The sequence below is a fragment of the Stenella coeruleoalba genome (assembly GCF_951394435.1).
Source record: "Stenella coeruleoalba genome assembly, chromosome: 5".
Classification (NCBI taxonomy): domain Eukaryota; kingdom Metazoa; phylum Chordata; class Mammalia; order Artiodactyla; family Delphinidae; genus Stenella; species Stenella coeruleoalba.
The window spans coordinates 78,584,890-78,606,887 of record NC_137150.1 but is presented as its reverse complement, the minus strand read 5'-3'; the positions used below and the strand labels follow the sequence as shown (position 1 = coordinate 78,606,887).

Here is a 21,998-nt window from a genome sequence, read left to right as displayed (position 1 = left end):
AAGAATCACGTGACAGACAGACCTGTTCTCAAACCACTTGTGGTCAGACATTCGTGTTCAGACATGTGCAGCAAAACTGACAAGGCAGGGAATGGTCCCAGTCTGTGCCACTGACAATGTGGGTGTTCACAGGCACTAATCTGTCAGTGACACAGTCCTTCCCTCCTATTAATTGGTGGCAGAAAGCTAGTCCCACCTCATCTGCCACTCAGGTCAGCAGTAGTGGAGGCTGAACGAAGGAGAATGTGATTTCTTGAGCCCTTTTCTTGACTGCATGGGTAGGCAGTCACCAGTGCCTCCAGGCTTCTGCCCACTGGGGTAGCATTGGCCGTGGAAGAACCAACAAAGATGGCAGAGGCTGGGATGGGGTCGTGGGACTGGCTATAGTAAAGCTGGGGGATGGAACCTAAGATTCCATCCTTCAGGCCGTGTCTGCCGTGTCATGCAGAAAACTCACACCCGCAAAGCTTGTAACTGTAAAATTCTTATAGTCGGTACATGTTTTACATCCAAGAAAAGGTCAAAGAAAGCAATAAACAAAGTGGATGTTGAGGGCTGAGAGGGTATGTCCAATACAAGTTGGTCTGCTGCCACCCGGAGGCTGCTTTGCAAACTCTAGGTTATTTTCTCTCTGAGCCAGCTTGCCCGTCATGCAGGGCTCCCATTGGTCTAGAAACCCTTGCCATGCTCGCATTTCATTGGTTCACAAGCTGTTGCTAAACCCATTCTCTTTTGGATGTTGCTAAGGCGAATTCAATAAAGCTGGCAGGGAGCAAAGAAAGAGGAAGTAATTCCCAGCAGGCTGGGGGTACTGGAGAGCTGTTGTTTCCTAAACCAGGAGTGGAGATAAAATCTAGTATATTCTCCAGGCAGGGCCCTCTTGGAAACTCCCTGGGAATAGCAAGCAGCTCTAAAAATGAAGAGGAAAAGGCTATTGCTGACCAGTGTAAAAAAAAATCTCACATAAGACTACCTTCTCCTCTCCCCCTTCATGAAACAACATGCTGAGGGCTACAGACAAATATATACCCCCAGTGAGTGTGTCACGTGAGTTAAAGACACACTACTGCATAAAAAAGCATGCTCAGACATATGCCTACACTCAAAGACACACCAGCAGACAGTCCCACAAGCCTTTACCACTTACTAGCTGTATGTCCATAATTAGTCACATCAATTCTCTGAGCCTTGCTTTCTTCATCTGTAAAATAGGGGTAAATACCTGCCCTACCTTGTGAAGATGAAATGAGATAATATATTTGGAACTGCATCATAAACTGTAAAGCAAGCTGCTTGCTAAGTATTATTCATTTTAATGATTATAGAGTTTCCTGAAGAATAACCTGTGGCATTTACAGAGCCTATTTTCATCTTATGTTTGTTTTTAGTGAGTATTAAAAATAAAAGCTTTTACTGATAGGTCGAACTCAACCCAAGTCATTTTTCAGAAATAATTCTCAAAAACCCATTTAAAGAAACAGATACCCTTTACATAAAATATAATGACTAATAATTGAATAGTACTACTAAAATTTACAAAGCGTTTTCATACATACAATTTCATCTTACTGTGGACAGCCCTGCAAAAACATGCGTATTATTAACCACATTTTATAGATGAGGAAACAAAATGGGAAGGTCGAGTGACTTGCCCAAGGTCCCACAGCTAAAAATGAGGAGCTAGGATTCCAACCCAGATCTTCAGACAATAGGTGACTAAGCTCCTATTTCTAAATGCCTGGCGCCCTGCTAAGTGAATTTCATTTTACAGGATCTTATTTAAGCTCTACGACAACACCGTAAATCAGACATCATAACTATCCCCATTTTATAGATGAGGGAACTAAGCCTTAAGAGCTTAAATAAGTAGAAAGTGGCAGAGCTAGGGTTCTACCCAACCAAAGGGAAAACTATTCTTTTATATTTGATTTATTTTCATATCTATACGATTGAAAATTAAAAAAATTATGATGGGGATTTGATTTGCATAATTAGCAAATGTCAGGAGAAAGTGCCCAAGGCTATGACAGAGTTAGATTTGATGTCCACCTCCCACCTCTGCTCCTTACTTGCCATGGTTGTGGGCAAGGTACTCTCTTTAAACCTCAGTTTCCAGTGTGTAAAATGGGAACACTAATCCCTATGAGGACTGTGGGAGGGTTCTATGAGATGTACTGCATGCAGCAGTGCCTGCCACACAACAGGAAGCGGCCGTTATCACAGAGGGCAACTGATTTTCATACAATTTTCCCACCGTGATGCTGTCATCACCTTGGGCTGTCAAGTCCCCAACCATCCTTCCTTACACTGAATGATAATACTGAGAGCAGCACTGACCGAATGGAAAAAACCAAGAGCCTAACAACCCTGTTATCGTGTCTGAAGACCACAGAGAAATGCTAGCTAAACAGCATTCCTCTTTGCAGGTGGCACATCTGTCAATAGGGGGCAATCTCTCTCTTTGTCTTACGGAGCTTGGAGCTGCAATGCAGAAGCGCAGCTTTGGCTTCAGCAGCTCCTCCCAGCTCCGTCCTCCCAATCGACATGTGACAAAGCGGGGTGGGAGAATGGGCGGGTGCCCTGAGGGCATCAGGACACCAAGAACCAGGGATTTGCTGACTTGGGAAAAAACCTCTAACCTGAAGCCCTCACAGCACACCAGCCCCCTATTCTGCCCATTCACAGGCATGCTGTCATGTAGAAATCAATAAGGCAGAAAATTTTCTTTGTGTCATTGAAAGCCCTTCTCCAAGCCCTATGTTTTCTGGGAGCAGGGATGTCAGGAGCATCCCTGAGGCTCCTGAGAAGTTCCTCAGAGGGGTAGGTGCTCTTACCCGTCTGCTGAGTGACTGATTCTGAGTGAGGGAGAACATCTTGAGAGGGGATAAACATGGCAGGAACATGCTCAAGGTACAGGACAATGGCTGCCTGGTGTGTGAATGCAGGAAGAGAGAGATGAGGTGGGGCTCGCAGGTGGCAGGGGGCGGGTCAGGCCAGGTGATCCAAGGGGCTCTCCATGGATCTGATGCACAGTGAAGACCCTGGGAAGTTTGGGACGGGGCAGGTGACATGATGAAGGTGGTGCTTTCGAATATTGTGTCTGGTCCCTTCCAGCTTGGAAATACCGACTCAAAGTGCAGGGCAGCCTGGAGAGAGGCTGGAGACAAAAACCTGCCAGGTGTAAGGCCGCAATCTTGTGGGGGGTGACCAGGGCCTAGGGCTAGTATTAATCAGGGCACCTACAACTGAGTGAGGCTCTTCACAGATCTCTTTGTCCTCACAACGTCTGTGTAGGTTTCCATATTTTTAGTTCCATGTAACAGATAGGGAGGAATTATAAGATTCAGAAAAGCTCTGTGATGTGCAGAGTCCACATAACTAGCGAGAGCTGCGTCAGAACTGGAACACAGATCAGCCTGACCCCAGAGTCTTGATAATCCCTTATGGGGAACAGTCAAATGAGCTGCAGGGAGAGGGTACAGCTACAAGGGCTGGTACAGGGAGGAGTCACAGGCGCAGTGCAGTTCTCACAATGGAAAGAAAATTGTCTGCTTTACTACCATAACAATTTTAGGAATTAGGTCCCAAAGCTGTATGAGAATTTCATCTACGTAGAGATAACGACGTTGGCATCTGAATATTCTCTGGGAGCGTGAGGTCGCAGGTATATGAACCGGTTGTCTGAATATACCTGTGTGACTGAGTGGAGAGAGGGAATGTGTTCTGGAAGTGAGGCCACCATGATATATTGAGAAAAATCAACAAAATACTTGCTCCCTATGGAGAAACATCAAGTTTCTAGCTTTATCCTTCTACATCCTCTCCTTGACTTGCTTTTATGTTGCTTTCATTATGTGTCGCAAGCCATGCTCTGGGGGTTTGGTCTCATGTTCATCTGCACACTTCAAATTCTCCTTGGTAAAAGATGACCGGGAACATTGCTGACTTTTACCAGGGAAAAACGTCCTCTCTGAGCCACTGCATGGTGATAATGATACTTTCTGTTTGAACAGCAATTTTGACGAGTCTGTAATTTTTACTGTTACTTTTATTTTCAAAACCTTTTAGGATAGGCAGGCAGGGGTTACTTCTAAGCCCCCTCCAGATGTAACATCCTGTGATAAAGAAGAAATGGAGGCTCACAGCTGTATTGACTGGTCCAAGACTTCATGGGTACAGACCTGGGTCCTGGCCCAAGGTCTCCAGACTTTATTTCCAGTCCTCTTTCCACTAAACCACTTTGCCTCTCTACAAATCAGAGCTAGAAAAGGTATTGTCTTGGATCCAAGGTCTAAAAAAAAAAAACAAAACAGAAATTATCTTTGCACTTGAAAAAGATCCTTTGCAAGCCATGGGAAAACCAGTTATTTGCAAAACCACCAGTAGAGGTGACAGGGTGTCTGAGTCTCTGGGCTGACCAGCACTAAGCCTGAACATAAAATATGCTTTGAATGTTTAAAAGAAGTCTTCTGAAGTAAAACAATTTCTGGAAGAACAGTGTGCTTTGGCAGGGGAGGAAGCTTATAAGCAAAGCCATAAAACTGTCAGCTTAATATACCATCATCATTTCACTAATGTGAACTGGGTTGGCTCTGTCCCCTCCATCCCTTTTCTCCTTCCCAACTTTCTTTTTGAAAAAAAACAGCCCTACATATGCCAAGGTGGAATTTTGGCTCCCCTTGCCACTATTCTGTGACAGAGCAGCTTTGCTGACATGAGAAAGGCGCTCCTTGCTTTGCCAGAATTAGTCATGGAAACTTCACAGGAACACCAGGGCCCCTCAGATATGCTGAGCACCAGAGCTGGGGACAAAGGAATTCACAGAACTGGGGAGAGCAGGAGACCTGGGTGGGGCACAGGCTGGGACGGCCGTTCTGGAATGGAACCCAGTAGCACAGGCTTGAGAAAGCCAGGAAGAAAGCAAGGCCACTTCAGGACCCTGAAATATGGCTGGAGCATCATGTGACCTTGCTCAATTCTCTGATTCTTTTTCTCTGAAGAGTGTGTTGCTGCGTCCTACATATTCCAGGAAAGAGGAGGAAGGAGTGACTTCTAGCAGTTGCTCTGATGCGCTTGGCAACAGGCACTGTGTTTGTCCCTCCCTCGTGGGTGCTCACAGCCAATCCCTCATCTTAAGGTTTAGGTACCAGGGCCAGACCCAGGTTTTGTGGGGCCTGAAGCTTAAACAAGTTGAGGGGGCCCCCCTTAATAAAAAGAATACACCACTATGACTGCAAAATTGGGCACAGGGCTTTGGAAGTGGGCCTTACAAGTAAAAGGACCGAAAATGAAGCTTAATTAGCTTCTCAGTCAATCTGACTCACCATAAACAAGAAGGCTTTGAGGCCTTTAGTCTGTCAGTCAGAGCCCTATTTAATATTTTATGCACACGAAGTGTATCTCAAGTAGACTAAACGCCTGCACATTTTGGCTTCCCACAGACTCACCACATTGTCTTGCCAGAGAAAAATGCTCAGTAAACGTTTTTTACATTAAATGTCATTTGGGGTTCTTCAGGTTGGTGTCAGTGTCAGTGGCCAGCGACAATGCACTCAGGATGTTTGGGGTAAGGCATGGCTAAGCTTCATGATATCAAAATAAGGGCTGCAACACCCCCAAGAGGATTAGCCTTAAGATTAAAAAAAAAACCTCTATTATGGATCTGTCATTCAAGAATTATCTATTTTTTCATTGTATTAATTTCTATGTCCAGCCTCTATCATAGCTTACAGGATAGCACATTTTCTACTCATTATGTGATAATGTATTGTGTGCCTGGAAATGTCTACTTTCAAATTTCAAATGGGACAAAGCTGTTTACCTTAACCACTGTCTTTGTTATTTTACAGATTCTGTCACATTCTCCTAAGTGCTGGCCCTGTCACACAAGGATCTACACTGCCATCTTCATATGGAAGCCCTTTCACCTTCCCAGCTGCTCACCTGCCGTCTCTGGAATGCCTCCCCCTCCATATGTTAGGACTTTTTTGAGGTGGCCCAGATACAGCATGGCAGACTGGATGTTTGGTTTCTATATAATGGTAAGTTCAGTTTTCTGCAATGGTCTTGTCCAGTCATAGCATAAACAAATAGTGGCATTTAGTAAGCACAGAGTTAGCAATATGTTAGGCCCTTTCACATGGACTGAAAATAATCTCACAAGGGTCTATGAGGGTAGAGTATTCATCCCTGTTGGCAGTGAGGAGGCTGTAACTCTGAGCTGTGTGTGAGGTAAGTAGGCATTTCTGCTCCCATGCCTTCAGGTCATGGTCCACAGCAATGAGCTGGGTGTCTTCCTGTGGAGTGCCATGCTATCTCCCCAACTCAGGCACATGCAATGACGCCACTCTGACAGGGGCTATTGGGCTCCCCACTATCTGTCAATAGTCTTCAGAGTGACCCCTGGGAATTCCCAAGATAGCGTGGCAGTCTTCCTAAAGGGTGCTTTTTGTAAGTTCCCTGGTTTCACAATTTCACCCTTCAGTTTCATCAGAACCCTGAATGGAAACTTTTAAGCCAGACGACTCTCCACCCTGAATTAGTCTGTTGGGTGTGAGCATGGTATTCATTTTCTGTTTTCCAACCATCTGCCTGAGACTTGTCCATTTTAAAGGACAAAGTAGAGGGTATGGATAGTCCTCTAGGCTTCTTCAGTGAAAGCCAAAGCAAGGAGTTTAAACCTCTCAGAAAGCGTATTTGATAATGCCTATAACAACAAACAAGAAGGATAACAGGGGCTTCCCTGGTGGCGCAGTGGTTGAGAGTCCGCCTGCCAATGCAGGGGACACGGGTTCGAGCCCTGGTCTGGGAAGATCCCACATGCCGTGGAGCAACTAAGCCCGTGCACCATAACTACTGAGCCTGCACTCTAGAGCCCGTGAGCCACGACTACTGAGCCCGCGTGCTACAACTACTGAGCCCACGTGCTACAACTACTGAAGCCCCCACGCCTAGAGCCCATGCTGTGCAATAAGAGAAGCCACCGCAATAAGAAGCCCGCGCACCGCAACGAAGAGTAGCCCCTGCTCGCCGCACCTAGAGAAAGCCTGTGCACAGCAATGAAGACCCAACACAGCCAAAAATAAATAAATAAAATAAATAAATTTATTTAAAAAAAAAGGAAAAAAGGATAACAGCCTGTGACTAGCATGGTACAAGTCCTGTGGCATATACTCTAAAAGAGTACAGGATGTGGCCTCTGCCTTCACAGAAGTTTCTAACGTAGTCCGGGAGATGAAACTAACACACACAGACCAATGCAGTCCTGAAGTCAATGGGGCTGACCTTAGGAGATGGGTTTCATGGACGAGGTGGGACTCGTCCTGAAGAATGGTAGGATCTGGACAGAAAATCTGTAAGTTTCTGAGCAGGAGGGCTTTTTTTTTTTTTTTGCGGTACGCAGGCCTCTCACTCTTGTGGCCTCTCCCGTTGCGGAGCACAGGCTCCGGACGCACAGGCTCAGCGGCCATGGCTCACGGGCCCAGCCACTCCACGGCATGTGGATCTTCCCGGACCAGGGCTCGAACCCGTGTCCCCTACATCAGCAGGCGGACTCTCAACCACTGCGCCACCAGGGAAGCCCTAGCAGGAGGGTTTTAAGAACAGTTGGGTGGTGGTATGTGGGAAGAAATAGGTCAGGAGGAATTGGGGGCACAAGGAAACCAGCTAGAAAGAGTCTGGGGTGATAAGTCTCATGGAAGGTAGTGACATGGATTCAGAGAAAGGAAGAAATCCAAGAGCAATCTCTAAAGAACAAGGGGATCTGGCAACATACCAGACAGAAGAGAGGAAGGAGAAAATCCAGGGAGCTGCCAAGATCTTTGGCTTTGAAGGCCTGGAAGGCTGCTGGTGTGTCTATCAGAGTGGAGTCCTGGGAAGGGGCTGAATGAAAGAGGGGCAGGCAATGATGAGTCAGTTATGGACATTAGTCTAAAGGGACAGTAAAACATCCCACTAAGTTGAAAATAAAGGATTGGAGGTGCACATCTGGACATCATCTGTGTAGATGATGAGAACAAATGAGCTCAGGAGGAAAGGGTGGGAATGGAGGGCTGAGGGCAACTGAGACAAAGGGACAAGATGAGCACAGAGAGCAGCAGAAAGGAAGGCAGGTTACCCATGGGGTCCTTGTGCAAATCAGAAAAAGTGTCTTCCCCTTTGGGCAGATGCAACACCGGGCCAGGTTACAGGGCTTGGCAAGCAGAGTGCAGGTTGGATTTCAGCCCCGCTCACCTCCTTGTGCAGTGAAAAGCCTGCACAACTGTATGAGGGCTGTGAAGGCGGACCAGCCAAGAAAGCAGAGTAGGCACATTCAGAAAACTGGGAGCAAACCCAGGAAGTCTAGAGAGCGCCTAGAAATGGAAGATGAATGGCACTGCATGCGAAATGCTTTGGCAAACATTGGGAAGTAGGCAAAAAAAAAAAACCACAAAAAAACTTTTAAACCTCTGCTAAAACCTGAATCAGTAACCCAGGCGTCAGACCAGGCAGAGGCAGTGAGGTCCTATGTAAAGAGAATTGGTGCAAGAGCCTGGAGAGAGGCCTTGGACATGTCTCTGCTTCTAACACACTGTGTGACTTAGGGCAAGGTGCTTGACCTCTCTGGGCCTCAGATTCCCCATCTATAAAATGTAAGTGTTGCTGATGATGCCAAAGTCCCTTAAACTGTTAGAATTCTCTTACCTAGGAAGCACAGGAATTTACCATTTCAGATGTTCCTGAATATCAAACTTTAACCTCCCAAGGAAACTAACCTAAACTAAAGATGTTGGTTATGTATAGACCCTCTTGAGGGTGTTTCACGGTTTTTGCTGGGCTTTGGTGGGGGAATTAAAGTTGGATTTCATAGTCAAAGGATTTTCATAAGCAATGCTTTTTCATTCCCTCCTGGATCATGGCAGAGGAAATCAGGGGAGCAGTAATGGGACCCCAACTGAGTGGCCTGATTTCACTCTTAACTGGTTGGAACCCTCTACTCCCCTAGAATGCCATTAATAACATTTTTATTCTATTTGTGTTTGCCTTGCAAGAAAAAAAAAGGAAGAAAAGAAGGGAGAGAATCGCTAAAGGAAATTCACATGAGATTCACAATTCTTCATTCCTGCCAAGAACCTGTCACTGAAGTATGTCTGGGACTGCCAGGACTTACATTTACTCAGCATTCATGCTCTAATTATTTCCACATGTAGTTCAAGGAAAATGGTTGATTAAAGGTTAAAAAAAAAAAACCCCACACACCTAAGTCCCAATTCCCTCAACTAAAGAAGGGAGACAGCTCTAGGGCAGCTGTGGAAGAGTTCTGAGAGCCAGTTTTAGAAGTGTCCCCTGCAGTGCTGGCCACATCTGGACCAACATCCCCACACATTCCCGGCACTCCTTCCCGAGCAAGCCAACCCTCCACCTCCCCAGGCTTCCCAAGCCCTGAACAAAAGAGAATTCACATTCTTTGGACTTCTGAGTGGAATATAGGATTTATTCCCCTGCTTTGGTGGAAGGCAGAAGAGACATGAATACAGGCTAAGAGCTACAAGTTCTCCTCACCAGCCCTTTTGGCCTGGGCTCTTCTCAATTTAGGTAGCTCCTGATATCACATAACTCCTAAGGAAGGAATCCAATGTGGCAGAGAACTTGGGTACCTTCCCTGAACTGGGGGATAACCATTTGTGGCTCCTTTCCACCATCCCAGTTTGCACATGGCTCTCCCTAAAACTGAAAGGCAATCCACTACTCTCCAAGGTGGTTCACGTGATCTGGCACCAGTGCCAACACTGTCACCTACTTGGCCACATTTAACCAGGTCTTTGGCACGTGGCTCAGTCTTCTTCCTCTCTTCTGGGTGACTTCATTGTTTACTTGGCCTTCTCACCTCCAGGAATCCTCATTTCTCAGGTCCTCTGGCTATAGGCACTTCAGGTGTCTGTGAGTAGAGCAGGTGGCCAAAGCAGACTAAAATAAAGGGTATGGGGCACCTGAGGTACTACGTTTGAAAAGAAAACTCATTACCCTTTGAGAATGTCAGCACCATGAGGTATTGTTATCTGCTTCTTTAACCTTCAGATGGGCAAAGAATGTCCCACAGGACCAGCTAAAAAAATAATGTCACCGGGCTTCCCTGGTGGCGCAGTGGTTGAGAGTCCGCCTGCCGATGTAGGGGACACGGGTTCGTGCCCTGGTCCGGGAGGATCCCACATGCCGCGGAGCGGCTGGGCCCGTGAGCCATGGCCGCTGAGCCTGTGCGTCCGGAGCCTGTGCTCCGCAACGGGAGAGGCCACAACAGTGAGAGGGGAAGTCTGATTTATCGTCTGGATTGCCCCAATTCTTCCTGTCCTTCAAAGCTTAGCTCAAGTTACACCACTCCATCCTCAGTGGCTTTTTCCTTTTGATTGGTATGAATTCCTCCTTCCTTCTCTGAACGTTCATTCCTCTCTGTATGAACTCCTTTTGATCACTTTTAAAAACTTTTAATTGTGCAGATTTTGTCTTCCCAGCTGAACTATAAGTTCCTAAAGGACAAGGATTATGTTTTAGAGTTCTGTCACAGGTCCTGGCATAGCACCCTGTGACACTCAGTCAACCTTCGTTGAAAGTATGAAAGGGGGACTGAATCCCACTGCCCTAAGGACTTGGAGCAGGGGCAGAAAGCCAGCCCCTGTGCCAGCTTCCCTCCTGGGGCTGCCCCCTTCCAGGACCAGTCTTTTTGGGGAAATAGGATCAAGACCCAACTCTTCCACCAGGCCATAAATATTTAGCTTGGAATTTCACTAATTAGAGATTGCCTTAGACCCACAGAAAGACATTGGGGTGCACGTGTATGTGTGTTTTGATAAAGTGGACAGGAGAACAATGGGGGACTGAAATGACTTTCAGACATGTCCTTGTTCACAATTAATGTATAACCTAGCTGATAGCCTGAGGGAATGAGAATTTGGTGGAGGGAGGGAGGGTGGAAGATGAGGTGATGCGGGAATATGAGGTCCCTCAGGGAGGGCAAAATTGGGTGGGACTTCAGAGTGCAGCGTACAGGCCACCCAAGAGCAGCCCAACAAGGTGGCCTATAAAAGGGAGAGGTGGACATGAAGAGAAGCACGTGAGAAGAGGCCAAGAGAAATTGTGCAAATGGGCTTACTATCAAGGCAGCTGTTTTGTGTTACCTCTTCTCAGGAACCCCACCTGACACTGCCCTATGAGGTAGAAGGAAGGCAAGATGGTCAGTCTTCCTACATGAGAAAAAGAAGCTTCTTGCCTTGTTCTACCCCTCCTCCAGTCTGAGAATCTCTCTAGCCACTCCCCTCTGGCTCATCCACTAGGCTGACCTTGCAGTGGGCTGGAATACACTGAAATGAGTTGCCAGGGCAAGGCAAAGACTTAGCTGTGCCCGAGTGATTTATTTCCCCTGGTGCTTGGGGAAAAGGAATTGTGATGTCCAACCAAGAGCTGAGACCATATGACAGAATGGAGCGGGCAAGAGGGTGGGGGGAAAGCCAAGAAGGCAGGGTTGACTGGAACAAAATAGAACAGAGAGACCCAGAGACCCAGCATAGCAGAGCAGCCTAAGTCTCCTCTTTAAAGACATAGACAAAGCCCTGGGAATCTTTTGGGGTAGTGTAGCTGAAAAGCATCTGTCAAGTTTGCAGCATCCTGGCAATTATTCTCCAGCCCAGGGATTGCAGAAGGGGTTAAAACCCAGCAAGAAACTCTGGACTAAATGAAGTCTCCATATGTGTGGCTCGGTATGGTTCTAGGAGAAATAGACAGATGTAATTAGAAGTGTCCAGACATTGTGTTGTCATGGCAACTGCCAGACAGGGGCAGGGGGAGGGGGGCACTGGTGGGGAAGTAGGGGGAAAACCTGGAGTCTGAGGAATACAATCTTCCAACGAAATGCCAGAGGCAGGTGGCGGTCATCACCCTCAGGCTCCACAAGCAGGGTCTATTTCTCTAGCCTACCCACTCCCAGACTCTTGAGGACTCTCCCTACCCAGTTCCTCCTCACTTCCCACCGGCCGGGTACATACCCAGAGCAATTCCACATGCAAATGAAGGGCTACATTCAGATGGCATCCAAAGGAAGTTGATTCTTGGGGAAGAGTTTGTGCAGGTGATATTCTTCTCTGGGTGGTCTCTGGCCCCAGGAGCTTTCTGAAGACCAGTGAAGGAAGCTGCAGGCTTAATTTATATATCACTATGGAGCCTAGCTCCTCTATGAGGGGGATGCTGGATGAGTGCTGAGGGCAAGTAGGGGTATGTGAGCTTGAGTGGGGGAACACGTGCTCATAGTAGGACTATGATACATTTTATCAGCCAAATTGGGACATTTTTGAGAGTAAAAGGGGGAACTTTCAAATAGATTACTTGGACAACAGGCATAAACTGTGACACATGGTCACCTTAATTATTAGGCTGCCCAAGTGGAAAATGCTTATTTTCATTTTATAATGTGGGAATTCTTACCTGGTGTCTATGAGACCCTAGAAACCCAGCTATAGATTTTGGTACTCGGTTTTCCTAGGGCATAACCTAGGAAAGATGAAAAACCCAAAGAAAGTACTATTTTGGGCCTGAGCTGCCTCTTGTAGCTTTAATCTCCCTTGATTCAACTGCCACATGAGGATATTCATGGGGTTCTGCTGCTGCAAAGCTGGGGAACCTGGGCAGATGAGACCATTGTTACTTCAAAATCTTTGTCATTACAAATCCTTCTAACTACTTCTCTAAAGAGACAATCATTAATTTCACGCATCGTTGCCAAAGGGAGACGGTCCTAATGAATTTACGGCAATAATGTGGTCAATGGAGTGGGATCATTCCACAGCAGTGAGACCTAATAAATCTCCCCCTGAAGAGGGGAGGTTTCCAAAGGTGCATTCTTAAATATTCCTTAACAACAGAACCAAAAGCAGTGGCTCAGGGATCCTCTGGTCACAAAACCCAGCGAAAGGTCAGACTCTCCCAGGCAACCAGCAGAAATGACTGTATTTTAGGTATAATACAGCCAGCCTAGAAATTATGAGCATGTGGTCCAGCCACAACCTCAGTTACAAAATTGTAGGATGTTTAAACGGTAAGGCCACCCAGGGTGCATCCCCTAGTATTTTCTCAGGGACTCTGGAAATCACAGCCATCTGGTCAGAGTTCCTGGCAGTTACTTAGCAATCATGGCTGGTCGCAGCCCTCTCCTCTCAACCCTGGTTCAAGGTTGGCAGCCACTGGGGCCAATGTGCCTTATTTACCTGGACCTATACCCCGACAGGTTCTGGAAAATGGGGCTCAAAATCTTTGAGCTTAATGTAGAGCTTCCCCAAGATTTTTGGGTGGCAATTATGACCCTTAATCATCAATTAACACTGCTGCTCTCTGCTGGGCAGGAGTGTCAGGAAATTCCAGCACCCACTGCATGTTTCCTGGGTTTTAATAGTCCAGTTTAGAGGAATGTTAATCTTTCTGGAATGAATTAAGAATTACATAAAATCAATCCTTTTGAAAAAAGCTACACTCCAAACACAATTTAATCTGCACTTCCTTATCATTGTCCAGAGTGGAACTGGACAAAACCTATTTTGGAGAAAGTCAGCAAAATATGGAATAATCAAGCAACAAAATACCAAACATCATGCTAGATGCTAGGGACTCAAGGAACAATAAAGCACAGTCCACGTCCCTAAGCTGGTGACAGTTCAGATGAGAAGATGGAATTTTAAATAACAGAACAACACAATCTAGTAAGAGCTAAGTCAAGACAATGTGTGGCTAAATGCAACATATGGTTAGGTGACCACTGTCTAGAGCAGTGCTGTCCAACAGAAATATAACACCAGGCTCATAAATGAGTTAAAATTTTCTAGTAGCCATATTTTAAAAAGCCAAATGAAACAGATAAACTTATTTTAATAATTTGTTTTATTAAGCCAATATAGCCAATAGTTTACCATTTCAGCATGTAATAATTATTAATGAGACATTTTACACTCCTTTTTTTCATACTAAATCTTTGAAATCCGGCATGTATTTTATACTTACAGCACATCTCAATGGGACTGGCCACATTTCAAGTGCTCAAGAGCCAACCTGTGGCTACTGCTTTTCCTACTGAACAGCACAGTTCTAAACAGTAAGTTCTGAGTTCTGACATTACTGAGAGCTGAATCGAGGAGGAGAGTTTAGATAGAGAGATTAAGACTTTAACTGGGAATGTTTTAGAAGTGGTGTGTATTACAGAAGTCAACAGATATTATCTGATCCCGCGGGGAAGGCAGCATGCTGGGCTGCGTCTGAGACCAGGAAACTGAAAGAGTACCTAGTCCTTTGAAAATGGACAGGCATCCTGGGCGCTTAAGCCTAACTCTGACTCAGCTTTCAATGCCTGTGGACAAGGCACTTCACCCTTCTGGTCTCCTCTATAAGGAAGATAAAATGTTTGCTACCTCCTATTTTAGGACTGTATGGCTTATCTCATGAAACAGTGTTAAAGGGCTAATTAAACTACATATTTTGAGCCTTCTCTTAACTACTTAAATACGCTTTTTTTTTTTTTTTTGCATAGAAGTCCATGGACAACTTTCACAATGAGGTGGATATTTCTCAAAACTCTTTTTTTCATTTTTCTGCTCTACTGATATATTTACTCTGTTGCCGTCAGCTTTCAATAATATCTCTCTCACACACACACACACACACACACACACACACACACACACTTTTAGTGCCTTGAGATTAAAGTCAATGAAAACATGCGCATTCTATTCTTCTTGAGATACTCCTGCCTTGCATTCTTTCCTTGGAGCAGTTGGGAAGCCACAGCTTGGGGGGGAAGGAGCTGCAAAACCTACTTGTGCTGGCCAATCAGGCCTTAGCTGACAGGAGGCCCACTAGTGGGAATGTGCCAGGTATCCTGCTCCATTGTAGCAAACTCCCTATTTTTGCAGAGATTAAAATCCTGTGAGACCCTTAAGCTATACCAACAATGCACAAAGACCTCCTTTTCTGTTCATTTTGTTTTCCCTAAGGGCTGCATTAGAAACCCTACCCCAAACCCACTAGCTCAGTAACTACACACAGATTATCATTTGTGGTAAAAACATTCCCAAGTATTATGTGGCGGTATAGTTCTTAAAGCTCTGTTCTCCTTCATTTTTAACTGACTGAAAACGAGAGAAATGCCACACACTGAACTGACTTCACTGAAAAGTGGAGCAAGATGCAGCGGAAGTCGGGAACGTGGTCTGTGGGTCAATGGCAGGAGAGTTTAGAGAGTAAAACTGCAGATAAGGGGCTGGTCTGTTCCCTGGGACTCCACTCACTACTGGTCACTGTGCCTCTGGTGGAACTTTCACCAGGAGAGAAGACTTCTCTGAGATCTAATGTGGAAATCCAGAGACATTGTTTTACCCATACTGGGGACATCACAGGTGCCATTCAAATGAAACAGAAGAAAGAACAAAAGCAGGAAGCCTCCTGAAAAGTAAAGGTCTCAGCAAATGGTGAGGTCAGAAGACAAACCGACCAGAGGCCTTGGGGCAAAGAATCACTGATAACAGAATTTAATGCTTTATTTTACATTCCTTGGGACATTTGCTTACTCTGGGAATGAGGCCCAGTTAAATCAGAATTGCTGATCATGGAAAGAAAGAATAAAAATATTTACTATTCAGCTAGTGTCTGCGTAAATTCCAACTTTACCTGGACCTGAGAGAATCAGAATCCAGGTTTCAGACTAAGCAAGCCCAGCATTACTACCACGTCCAAGGTTAAGCAAAGTGTTGATGGACACGTGCTATCAACCACCTTCCCAGGTGCACAATATACTTGCAGAATCTGGCACAGAAATGATTGAGGTGGGCAGGATACTATGCATCTTCTCATACTGCAGATGAGATATTTGAGTGCATTGATCAATACATTTGGCCAGTGGATTAATTCCACAGATTACTTACTGAGTACCTACTATATGCTAAGCTCAGTTCTAGGTGCTGGGGATTCATTGGTAAAGGAGAAAGAAGGGCTCTGTCCTGAAGGAGTACATATTCTAGAGCGAGGACAGTGAGTAAACCCAAATAACAAGATCATTTCAGATTGTGATGAATGTTTAGAAGAATATAGAGTATGTTTGACAGAGAAATCTGGGAGAGAGGTCACCACTTAGATCGAGTGGTTAGGAAACACTCTTTCGAGCTGAGACCTGAGGGATGAATGGAGCAATTCAGACAGAAGGAAAGTGTGAAGGTTCTGAAGCAGGGTGGAATTTGTCATGTTCCTGGACCAGAAGAAAGGTCACTGTGGCTGTGACACAGGGCCCAACAGGGAGAGCAGTGAGAGGTGAGCTAGAAAAAGCAAGCAAGGGCTTGAGCATGTAGGGCCCTGTAGGCACGGGTAAGAAGTTTATATTTTATTCTTAATGAGATGAGGGCTAGTGGAGGGTTTTACATAGAAGAGTGACGTGATTATATAAGTGCTTTATGAAGATCGCTCAGGTTGCTGTGCAGAGAAGTAGATGGAGAAAGCTAGAGGGCAAAGGGGTAGAGCAGCTAGGATGCTACTGCAATAGCCCAAGTACAAAATGATGGCGGCATGGACTAAGGTGGTAGTGATGGAGACAGAACAGTCAATAGAGAGGTGATATACTCTGACAGCAGAGCCGACAGAATTTGCTGATGGACTGAGTGGGTACAGATGGGGCAAGTGAAAAATCAAAAAGAAGATTCCTGGATACTTCAAGCTGATAATAAAAGACCCCAGCCAGTTCTAGGTAGATATAGACATGGACACGCCAGTGGTCCAGTCTAGAGTCAGGCTCAGAAGAATCTTCTGTCAGACTGGCCCTGGGATCCCAATGAGTCCCATGCCTTCTTCATGAAATTGAATTATAGTTTAGGAAGTGAGTTCACCAAGCTCACGAAGACCTGGGGTAAACAGACTCTGCTTATGGAAATCTGTCTAGAATTGACCCATACTTCCAAACTGTTCCACTAGCCTTTAAATATTTATGGTATTTTTCGAAATGGCTTTCTGTGGTGAAATGTCTGGAAAACATTGCTTATAGTACTTTCTTTTAGAGAGGAAGATAAATAATGCACATGAACATTATAAGGGTCTGAAGTCTTGCAACTAAAAGACCATTTAACCAAGCATATATATTAACATCACTCAGTACTCAGTTTGAGAAACATGGGTTTAGGCTCTGTATGTCTCTCCCTGTAGTTCTACTCTCCCCTGGAATTCAAGCAACAACAAGAGAATAGCAGCTACTATTTATTGAGCACTTACCTTACGTAAGGTACTTTGTACCATTATCTCCCTTGCTATACACACTATATACAGGTGCTGTTTTAATTTACACCTTGTGCGTTATCATTTGCTGTTGTGAGTTTTGCTTATGGTCCACACATTCATTTAGTAAAAAGTCACCTTTCTTTTCTGATCGTATGTATCAGCAGAGTTCACTCACAGTATTTCCTCACAAAGCATTTAAGATAAAAGCCAGATATTCTTCACTTTATCACCCCTTCTTCCTTTACGTACCCAACTATAGCTAACGGTGAGCGTCTCCCACCCCCACCACCGCCTCCCTCCTCTCCCTGCAGTCTTCCCCAACACTACTTTCCTTCTTCCTATTTACTCCATGCATTTCTAAACAAGAAACTGTTTTAGGACAGTTCCATGCCTTGAACACCCTTGGCCTTAGAATCCTTTGTCTCTCCCCCAAAGAGAATGTCATGACTTTCTGAATATGGCTGTTGTCACATGTAAATCCACAGACTGGTAATGTAGACACACACGCGCACACACACACACACGCACACACGCACGCACACGCACACACGCTCACACACACACACACACACACACACACACACACACACACATGCTCGCTTCACCAACCTGGTTAGAGAGAAGACTTTCCTGGAGTTAAACAGATCATTGGGGAATGAGGAGGTCTTTGCACTCCAGGCCACTGTAATGTGAGTAATTATGGTCACTAAATGACAATGCTATTTACCCTAGGCCAAATAATGATAGCATTACTTAGAAAAATAACCAATCACCAACTCAAATATAGCCCCCGGGGAGGAACCCAGCTTGCTCTCTAATTCACACAGCAATTCAATGAAACAACTTAGGCAAGAAATGAAGAGCCTTCTGTTTGATCAGATGTGTAAAGGGAATCTAGAGGGAAAATGCAATTACCTAAGCTGTCAAATGACCAACATAGCAGGGTTAATAATCCTCAAGCGTTGGTTGTTCTTACAGGATTTCATATCACCTTCATGGTTTCTTTATTTTTATGTAAAAAAAGAGAAAGCCTAGATAGGGCATATAACAAACAAAAAAATACAGTTTCTTATTATCATCCAGGTTATATTATACCCGTTCTTTTACAGAAAACAAAGAAAAACACAAGGACTCTTTTCCAGTTGTATTTCTCAGAGAGAAAACCGTTAACTTTTTAACTGCCCTTTAAACGATACGGCCCACAGACAGCTTAGAAAATTTTATTAAGAAATAAGTCTGCAGTGAGTACTGAATTTATTTTACCCAACATTTAGCAAAGACTTGAATGTCTGGCCTCTGCTCAAAACACTTCCCAATCCCATTCTCCCTTCTAGCCCCATCCCCCAGGAAAGGAAATTGAGAAATCCCAAACAAACTCATACCTGAAGTGGATATCCTTGTGCTGGGGTTTTCTTTGGTCATTAGCCAGCCCTTGATGCCACGCAGAAAATTACTCTTTTGTTCAACATGATACAGACACCAATTAATGCATAAAGTGAAAGGCTTTACCCTTAAAATAAAGAGCTAAACTAGGAAGTCTGCTCCTCTGCATGTGGCTGCTGGCAAGGCCAAGGCCACACAGGCTAAGAAATGAAAGAAAATGCCAAGGACAGAAGACTAGAGGAGGGGTAGGGGGGACAAAGCACAAATGAACAGATTCCTGAAAGATCCTAAGGACTCTGAGGAGAAGCCAGGTGAATTTCCAGCTTCTGATCTAGACCTCCGTCTGCTCCAATTAATTGTAGCATTGTAATCACAGCATAGGGTGAAGACCCAAGGATGGGAACGCCCTTGGAAAAGTGAAGCTGACCGTTCTGAGCATTTGTGAATTCTGCCACCATTCCCAAGAAGGTTTTGTGAGCTGGGTTGGGCCCCCCAGAAGCCACACCTGGGTCCTCCTGATAGGGACCCTGACAATGACGGGAACTCTGGTATGTCTGAGTCTGGGCTCAGTGCAGGCATCTGGAATTCTGCTTCAAAGGTTGTAGCTGCTCTAATAGGAATTCCACACTAGTGTGTCAATTTCACATTAAAATCTAGATGAGCCAGGTATCGTGGTGAGTCATCAGGAATTTTAAGTTCTCCATCCATTTTATTTTTCTCTGTTGCAACTGTTATGCCATAAACTTGAGTCCTTTACCAAAATGGAAAATATGTCTATTTAGCATGACCCTAACAAAAACTAGTAGGACATGCTAGCCACAGAATTTGAGAAGAAAAACATACTTCTTATTTTTGGAATGAGGTAGGGAATGAATGAATGAATGAATGACACATTAAGTTAACAAGCAAACTTCACAACCACAAAAATAAGCACTGATCTATATCACTAGGCTCAGAAAGAAATCAGGACATTATAACAGAAGTTAAGTACCAAACTAGATTAAACACAACAATCAAATTAAGGGAAATTTAATAACATATATGCTTCTCTTCTTTAGTTTCCACAGGAATTTGTTTTTGTGAGGGGAGTGTATTTGTGAGGGGAGTGTATTGTAGTCTATAAGTAGATGGTCACATTCTCCAAGTAGTGAAACTTAAGTCAGTTAAGTAGTAAAATTTATGGGTGTCTCTGTGTATATAGTCTACCCTGGAGCACAGCCAATTGGAATTCAATTCTGACACTGTATAAGTGGCCTTATTAGGAAAGCCACAGACAGCACTGCGCTGGCCCCCCAATTCAGAACCAAAGGTCAGCAGAGTTTAGCATACTGGGATTGTCTAGTGGGATTCAGGAACTAGAGTGCAGTTGAGGTACCAAGCATTAAACAGGACTAAAACATCTGCACTGGCCTCTGCTTCCTTACTGCATTCACCCTCTCAAGTCACTTGATTTAACCACTGAGGTCAAGGCCAAAGAGTAGTGCCTTCAGCTGTAACAAGAGCCCTGAACTGATTTAGAGAGAAGGCATGGGGACCAGGGCAGGAACTTCATCAATTCCTGTTGAGGAAACCCAGGATCCTGGTCATGGGCCAGGCAACATGGTGAGAAGGCAAGAAGAGTTCTGGAAAACAAAATAGGGTCCATGCAACACTTTCAGACAATGATCTTTGTAAGCTGTTTCAATATTGCATCATTATTTTGAAAAGAAAACGTGAACATTTACAAAGGTCAGAAGAAAGTTTTGTTTTTGTTTTTTTGTAAGTTCAGTAAAAGCTCAAGTTGCACGTTTTGGAATCTTGGGTTGTCTTCTTTTTTAAAAAAAAGATTCCTTGCTCAATCCCAAGAAGACCCAGCATCCTTCATTTCTTGCCCAGGGTTGTGGATTAGCTGCTTTCTAAAGTGGAAAAATCAAGTGATTCCTTTCTGTAGAATAGACAGCAACTGGGATTTCTGGGCATGAAGACTGTTCGGGTGCCACGTGATGTACCGTTTATATTTCATTCAACGCACACAGGAGAAAGCAAGGGACACAAAATGCCTCCTGCTTTTACTCGTTCTCTGTTCCCATTCCTGGGCCAGTTTCTCTTTCAAACTGCTCCTCCTTGGGCCGTCAATTAAGACAAGAGCTAATCAAATATCTTAACTCCATTAAGTAGAATACTTTGACAATCCAACCTAAAATGTCTGCCTCCTTTTATATGGATAGGATTTCAGAGCTGGGTTTGAGAGCTCCCCTACTCTAACCCCCATATTTTGCAGATGAGGGGCCCAGTGACTTGCCCAAATTCACTCCACCAAGGCTCATTACCTGGGTGTCACTGTCTGTCCTGGGTTCCCTCCAGCCCATCTCTGGCCAATAAATGGAGGCTTGTTGGAAGCTGGCTCACATCACGGAATCTCTGTAAACTCAGCCACAGCTGCAGCCAGCACTGCTGATATTTTCTCAACTCTGAACCTCTCAAGACAGCTGAATCCTGACGGTCTCATAAATTCAGTCACCTGCTTCTTACATGTGAGGCTCATGCCAGTCCCCTGAGACAGTTTAAGGCTAACTAAGAAAACGGGGGCGAGGGGGCAGGGAATGAGTGAAGAGAGGCAACCCAAGTCAGAGCTGCAGAACTGTGCAGACTGTGCTGAAAAGGCTCACTGCCAAGCAGACACTGTCTAGACTTTAACCGGCCTCTCCAGAGCGGGGTGTGGGGAGGAGGGGGAGTAAGGCCAGAAAGCTTGCTTGCTTTTTATTCAGCTAATGCAAACACATGACACAACCTCTGACAGGCTCCAGGCTGGGAGTTCACTCTGTCTAAGACGTTTCTTCCTCGGCGCTGGAATTCAGCTGTGGGCTGAGGGAAGTTGTGCTAATCCAGCAATCCGGGGGAAGCTAGGAATGCTTTTCTCAATTCCTGGGGAATCATAGTTCCCAAACTAAATTGAGTTGGGCAAGAGCCAAAAGTAGCACATTTTTGGTTGTAAAAGGACAGATTTTTTAAAATTTCCATTTGTATCATCTTAGGTAATCCATGAGGAAAATCCACAAACATACAGAACTGGCTTTTGGTGGAAGCCTGTTGTGAAAGCTTTCTAAGACTCTGAATGATATCAATTTACAAAATGTACAGAGGAGAAATGGCCACCATAGTCAAATAAGCATCTTATATCTGAGAGAAAATGTTGGGTCTGGGAAGCTCTGCACATCAGTTAGAAAAAAGGTGGTTCTCCCCCTGGGTGGGCAGACAAGGCCCAGGATAGGGCACAGAGACTGGTAAGCAGAGTGCAGGATGGAGTCAGCCCAGTTGGCTCCCTTCGCCAGCCACTTTTGTGCAGTCGACAGTCTGAACAACCATACCCA

At 45.0% G+C, this 21,998-nt stretch overlaps 1 protein-coding gene across 3 annotated transcripts in view; it reads right to left on the bottom strand.

Annotated features, from left to right (window-relative positions):
* The window catches only part of FSTL1 (follistatin like 1), a 54,167-nt gene that overhangs the window by 18,649 nt on the left and 13,520 nt on the right, over positions 1-21,998 (bottom strand). The gene's annotated exons all lie outside the window — the stretch shown is intronic.